This window comes from Phragmites australis, chromosome 22, assembly GCF_958298935.1.
Source record: "Phragmites australis chromosome 22, lpPhrAust1.1, whole genome shotgun sequence".
NCBI lineage: Eukaryota > Viridiplantae > Streptophyta > Magnoliopsida > Poales > Poaceae > Phragmites > Phragmites australis.
The window spans coordinates 214,362-221,987 of NC_084942.1; the positions used below are offsets into that span (position 1 = coordinate 214,362).

General features: G+C 44.5%; 1 pseudogene; it reads left to right on the forward strand.

Moving 5' to 3' along the window:
* Positions 1–633: 633 nt before the first annotated feature.
* On the forward strand, positions 634–6,497 carry LOC133905323 (uncharacterized; annotated as a pseudogene).
* The last annotated feature ends 1,129 nt before the right edge of the window (positions 6,498–7,626 follow it).

A 7,626-nucleotide genomic window follows, 5' to 3' on the forward strand; every position in this document is an offset into this window, starting at 1 on the left:
TTTTCTGAGCTCGTTTGTGGTATGGAGTTGAGCTGTTGTTCCGTGTCGACTTTATTCCTCGTTGTGCGTCAAGGAGGGAAGCAAGCGGTATCTCCAAGTCATTGCTGCAGAGTTGCTGCATGGGGGCCACATTTAGGTTTCTAGGCAGCGTCATTTGTGCCACCATCTGCGCTGCTTCGGTCATCTTGCTACATCGATCCTCCACTGCGTCAAGTTGGCACTGCCTTACTTGTCTTTTGACGAGTCTAACATAAGAATGGATTTTTAATCTGTTTATTTTCATACTTATGTGTAGGAGTACTATTTTGAGTAGCCTGCTGCTATGCATTTGCAACAAGAATAATCTAAGTAATGCATCGTATATGTTCTACGTATTTTGCCTTTGTTTAAATTTCAGAATTAAATTTGTATCCAAAATTTAAGAGCTAAATAGTTCAGTTATGAGTTGATTTTTTGAAAGTTAAAAAGCTAGTTTTTGAGAAAATGACATAAGGACTGAAAAACTGAAATGAGCTTTTCTAATTTTTAGTGTGCTTAGAAACTAAAAAATTATTAAAAAAACCAAAAACTAGAAAAGCTAAAACCCAAAAATATGAGCTTAACCAAATAGGGGCAGCGGCCATAGGCTTGACGATGGAGCTCGTCAGCGGGGATGTTGATCTGGGCAGTGAGTACGTCGATGTGAGAGATGGGACCTCGAGCTCGACGGCAAGTATCCTGATCTTGTCAGAGAGAGGAACATGACGATGATAGTTGGAGTTGGAGAGGAACCATATCATATCTAGTATTGTACGTGAGAGAGTAAAAACCGCGGCCTCCTCGCTGACTCGGACCCAACCCTTCCCGCCCTTCTCTTCTATCCCGCTCCCCTCCTCCGCTGCTCTCCATCGCCGCCGCCTCGCCTCCCCCATCTCCGAGCCCTTCCGCCAGTACACGCGCATCACTCTCTCCCTCGACTCCGCCGCCGCTTCCGCCCTCGCCCCCTCCACCTCCCGCCTCCTCCGCACCTACGACCTCGTCGCCGCCCGCCCCCTCACCCAGGCCGCATTCGACCACCTCTGCCAGGTCCCCCACTCCCACCACCTTGATCTCATCTCCATCGACTTCTCCCACGGCCACAAGCTGCCCTTCCGCCTCAAGCTCCCCATGCTCAAGATTGCGCTGCAGAGGGCACTGCATTTCAAGATCGCCTACTCCCCCATCGTCGCTACTGATGTCAATTCAAGGAAAATCCTCTTAGCTGAAGCCAAGGTTGCTTTGTTATTCTACTCCTGCCTGCCCTTTTTCCCCCCTTCTCCCAATTCAACATCAATCACTAGTTAGCCCCTAACACATTCTATTCTTCTCAGCTCTTGGTGGACTGGACTAAAGGAAAGAATCTCATCATCTCAAGTGCTGCTCACACTGCTACGGAAATCAGAGGGCCCTATGATGTTATCAATCTATGTGCTTATCTGCTCTTCCTTCCCATGCACCGAGCAAAAGCTGCTATCTCCACAAACTGCAGGTCAGTTCTATTTTTGTCAGGCGTCTTATTTCAGGAATTATGATAGCTTGTGCCACGCATCACTTACTGATTCTGCTAGTTTCTGCTAGAGTATGTTATGTATGGATCATATTACAGTAACCCATATGCAAGGGAGCATCTTCTGGTTTTTGAAAATAGCAACACTTTGTTATTTAGTTTCAGCTCTCTGATTGCAATTTGCCGTTCTGCCAATTTACTTCGCCAACTTTTATTTAGGAAGGTAGGAATTTAGCGTCAATTGTGATGCAATCAATTGTTCATTGTCAGGTCATTGATTTCAAAGGCTCTGAGGAAGAAACATTTCTACAAAGAAACAATTAGAATCGATAGACTGTTACCAGGTGAACAGTTGAATTCAACAAAATTCAAGCTTGATGATTGGATTGGTTGGGATTCTGTATCATGCACAAGTGATCTACAATTCACAGAGACAAATCAGCTGGAACCTTCTTCCAACAAAGATGAACTACCTAGTTCACCCATATATGCTGTGATAGAAGTGTCTCATGAAAAATCTCACAATCCTGGTCCATCTGTCGTTGCTAAACTGTCAGAGCAGTCTACTGATGAAGAAGAAATCCCATCCCAAACTCAAAGAAGAGACTGTTCAAGTTGGCAGAGGTGAAGTTCTAATGGATTGTGGCCTGTCTATCTTGCCAACATATTTCAGTCATCAGAATGCTGTTCTGGATAAGCCTCGAAACAATGTAGATGTTATGGATCATTTCGTGCATGCTTGTTCTGGCCATTCTGTTGACTTGAAAAGCATCGAAAAGCATGTTGGGTTTGCTCAGGATGCAATGGAAGTAGATGCAACAGAATCACGCAGATTGAACCTCATTGTGGCTGACAATAGTGCTAAGATAGCATGTTCCGTTCTTCCCCAGGGTATGGAGCTTTCTGGTACTAGTCTTGAGGATAAGGGTCCTGACCAATGTAATGAAATCCTTTATAATGCTAAGGCTTATACAAAATATCACACAGATTGCACCACCTGTGAGAGGGAGAAGACCCCACTGGATCATGAAATTCCTTCTGTTTCTAATGTTTGCTCTGGCGACAAGGATGTTGTCAAATCCCTAAATTTATTCCCCTCTCTCTCTCTTTCCTCTCTCTTCCTCTCTCCTCCATCCCCTCCCCGTGACCCGTCTGCCACCGCCGCTGCCGCGCCGCGCTGTCCCATCACCGCGCGCCGCGCCGGTAGACCTCGCGCCCCGAGCCGCCTCGCCCCGCGCTCCCGCCGGTCGCCGACCCCTATATAAAGGGGTGAACAGTGCCTTCTTCCCCCCACCTCACTCTCACTCTCTCTCCCGAGCCCCTCCGCACCCCGCCACCTCTCTCCGAGCGCGTCGCCGCCGGTGAGCCTCCCCCGGCCCCTTCCTCCCTCTTCCTCTCCCCCCTTTTCCCTCCCCTTGGGCGTGCCTGGGACTCCGGTCGTCGGCCGCCGCCCTCCCAACGCCAGGCCGCCGCCCTCCCGCTGCCAGCCGCCAGCCTCCCCGGCCCCGGCCGCCCGCCGGCCAGATCCGGCCGGTGAGCACCACCGCCGCCCGAGCCGCCCCTCTCTCTCTCCCCCTCGCGCTCTCCACAACCGAGCCGCCGGCCCTCTCCTCTCTCTGCTCTCTCTCTCTCTCTTTTATACCCCCCTCTCTCTGCAGCTGACGAGTCGGCCCCATATTAGCCGAGCCGAGCCGCAAAACCGAGCCGAGCCGTGAGCCGCTGAGCCCACCGACAAAACCAAGCCGCTGAGCCAAGCCGAGCCGAGAGCCTGAGCCGTGAGCCGTAAGCCCGAGCTGAGCCGCGAGCCGAGTCCAATCCCGAGCCGACTCAACAAAATATTCCGGAAATATTCTCCCCTTTTCTTTTTCTGAATTTTCTCTCCTAGCAAAACTTTCGAAGCCCGTTCTCCTCCGTTTTAACTCCATTTTCATCGATTCTTCCACCGATATTCATCTAAATTCAAGATCTATCCAATCATATCAATTTCATAATTTTTGTAAATTGTTTGATCATTGTTTTAATTGCTTGATTGATTGTGCCTATGTCGTTGTTGCGATTATTAGAGGAAGGAGCATTCGAGGAAGACCCCGAGGACCCGGAGTTTGAAGAAGGAGCAGACGAGAACTTCAACAAAGGCAAGTCTTACAACCGTTGATCATGTTGATCCTATGTTTTTAAATATAACCCGTAGAGCCGTTGTTTCAAACAATAGGAGTATGCATGATTAAATTAATAGTTGTGATTTTTTTTAAGAAATGCTAGAATAGTTATGACCCAGCTTGTTTATCTCATGCCTTGTTATTGTTACCGTTACTTCATTGAAACCCTAGAAGGTTCCCAACATCAACTATAATGATTGTTTGGATGAATGCTTGTTTACTAGTATGCTTAGGATTGCTTTACTCAAAAGAAAGAACTAGATTATTTATATATTACAATCATGCTTTACAATATGAAGTGATGTGTGCTTGGTGCGTGTGCGTGTAAAACTTGTGTTCTTGTGAAAACTCTAGAGTAGTGTTGACGAGGGTGAGTAAGGTGCCCCACGAAGGTGGGAACTACCTTGGAGCAAGGTTCGCCTTTGTGGTGTTCTTGCTGGGAGACTCTTGCCTCGGTCATATAAGGACCGGTTCGCTGTGACATCTCACCTAGTATCCACTCGTACAACCACATGGCCTGTATGGGCAGGACTTGACCTAACCCCTCTGACGTAGTGCGGTACCCACCCGGAGGCCGGTAGTGGCAATGGGGATCAGGAGAAGACTTGGGTAGTGTGTAGCCCAAGGTCCGGCTGGTGATATTGATTGAGGCTATGTCAAAGCCTTGGGATTGCTAAGTGGTCCTTCCCGTGAATCTTCTAAGACCTCTGGTATCTTAGTGCCCCATGGGTGGATATTGTGGCTTCGTTGTGAGGTCGTTGCGTCTCGTTATGACAGCTTCACCAGTTGCTAAGGTGGGAGTCTGTGTATATCTTGTGGGTAAAGTGTACAACCTCTGCAGAGTGTTAAACCTATCCGGATAGCCGTGTCCTCGGTCAAGGATATACTATGGTTTGGTCACAATAATTAGCTTTTCGGCGTGAGTATCTCCTTGGTGTGTGCGTGGGCTGTGTGCCTATGTTTTCGAAAAGAAGGATTTTGGCTTTGTGCCCTAAGCCTCCTGGACTGTGTGTCCTCTGGCAGAAGACTTGTGGGAACTGGCGGGACGGATGTATCTCCCCCAGGGCCGTCAACCCCCATAAACTCAACTTATGTATTTCTCTTCGAAAGTGTTTTTATTAAAGTTAGTCTTTGCAAAATGAACCTTGCATCAACAAAACTAGCTTTCCGCAAAACCTAAAAGACTCTATAGCCTTATCCTTGATCTACCTTTAAGCATCTAAATTTTCCCCCTTGAGGTAGGACTTGCTGAGTACCTTATGTACTCACATTTGCTAATTGTGGATCCAGATGATCCAAAGGCTGACTTCGTCGAAAGAGAAGATGAAGATTAGAGAAGCCGGTTTCGTCTGCACTCAAGCTGCCTGTAGGGCTTGGGTCGCTTTTATGTGTTTCCGCTGTGTTTTGAGGGTTTGTTAATTTATGCCTTCGGGCTTCTGTTGTAATGAACTCTGTATTATGCTCTATTATCGTATTTATTCGATGTATGACTGTGATGTCTACTTCTGTTGGAGTTCGTGCGTACCAGCTACTGATCCAGGGACTGGTATGAGCTACACGAGGTGACCCAAAGAAAGAGTCCGACAGATGTGGAGCAGTCTAATGATATTCCAGTTGATACTGAAGCTTACAGTGGTGCTTCGAAACCAGTAGTGTCCCCCAGGTGGGATAGATGATGAGGAAGTAATAGAGCAAAACATGGATGAAAACATAGAACAGACTGCTGTGGGTGAAGTAGAATCCACTGACATAAAAACAAGATTTTTTTTCTTTCAGTGGAGCCTATATTCCATGGTCAAGTGACCAGCTCAACTGGTTATATTTATGATAAAAGATCCGCTGACGCAAATTGTGTAAGTGATGATCTGAAAGAACAAAACTCTGAAGAAACCTATGCTTCTTTGGAGAAAAATATTGCTAAACCACATGAGCAATTGCTGAATTATTCTTATCCAAGTGGTAAGGTTGAGATATCCACAATTAAATCAGGTAAGATATGAACTGCTAATTGTTAACTTTTTTAATTTGTGATACCTACATATGTTGTATCCTACTCTCCTATTCTTAGTTCTATTGAGCTAGTTACGGTGAATACTGCCTTTTTGTGATATGTTAATTCTTTTTATGCTTGTACTAATACCAAATTTTGTGTGATGATAAATGGGTTTTGCATTATCTTCCATTTAGATGGGAAGGGGCAATAGGATAGGATTTAGGAAATTTTTCAATGGATTGTATCGAGCTCAATATGTACTCAGTATGTACTTCAGATATCACAAGATTAGACAAGAACAGTGCTGCAACTAGATTTTCGATCAGGGAAAAACTGATATTCTTTTTCGATATTTAAAACATTGTGTTTTAAGAAGACAAAAAAGTTGATATTATATTTCTATCTTCCAAACAAGTCTAATGTCTTGTTCATTTTGCAGAAAAGCGGAGACGTAAATTAAGGTCGCATCATCCAGCTTATCGTCCTTTCTTGGGTTTCCTTAAATCTGTGCATTTCAAGAAGAAAATATGCAAAGCAAGAGGCCTCGTCAAGCCTATGTAGGGATAGATTTCACTCTGGTAGGAATGTATTGTTACCTACAATAGGGAAGAACGAGAAATTTCAATTTGAAAACAAAAACTTGTTTACCATCTCCTGTACACATGGAAAAGAGAGTCGTACCTAAAATGTTGCACATAGTGCCTCAATTGGAGTAGCTTCTTCTCTTAATTGAAATGTACCTGCACTTAGATCACCATGTATGACCACTATGCCAATATGTAGAATCCAAGGCCCTGTTGGCGCTCTGAAGTAGCCTCAAGTTATTTCCACTCGTCTTGCTATCCTTTTGACAAGGAGTACTGGAACAGTAAAAGTACTGTTGGCAGCCTCTTAAAATATTCGGATGTGCACATATCTCATTTTTTCTCCCTTCTATTTTGTATTATTTTGATGTAGTTTTCATTATAGCATAGACTACATTACAGTTTCTCAAAAGAATCAACTGTGTTGAAAGGAAACAGAAGCACGGGCGAAGTGTAGTGAGGCTGTTTTGGCATTGCGGAGGTTTTTCAAAAGCACTTATTTAGCTCTAATTTTGGATACAGTAGCTTAGCTAGTTAACAACACCTTTTATGGAGGTGTAAAACAAAATTCTATAGTAGAATCAGTAAAGATTCCACTAAATTCTATAGTAGAATCAGTACTGCAAACTGGCCTTGGTTCTAATGAATTTGATGTGAAAAGGTTCTAGGGACCATGACCACGATACAAGGCCTTACTCCACTTGTGCACCTAGCGGAATATGTGGGGCAGAACCGAAATATTTCCTCCATATCATGCATGCCACCACAATGAGAAGTCTTATCAGCTTTGATCTATGTGGTCTCATTCAGCTAAAGCTTATGACATTTAAATGATTGATTGGCTGTTCCTAACTTTTCAGTACATATAAATAGCGATTTGCAATTTACCATAAGCGTCCTATTGGAGTTAATTTAGGCTGACATGAACTTTTGGTTCTTGAATCCTAATAATTTGTATATTTACATATGTGTCTAGTCCGTTGCTAATTTCTGTACATTCTTCGTACACACCAACTAAACAATCATTGCATCGGCACTGATGCTATAGTGGTGTGTCTATGTTTAGTTGACCTAGCAAAAGAAAAGCAAAATCTAGGAGAACTGCATGATATCCTATTAGTCCCACTTGTTTTCGTTATCTTACATGAGTGATTCATTGATGTGTTGCTTGACGAACATGCACTGCCTTAGTGAAAGACCCGTTCCTTCTGCCCCACCTGTGTATCATGCATCCTCTTAATATCTTCTCTATGCACTGAAGTGTCAATGGTTTAGGTCATATCACTATTGTAGAACCTATCATAGATAGAGGTCCATCACTACCGGTTCATCAAAAACTGACACTAGTACAATTATTATTGTCGG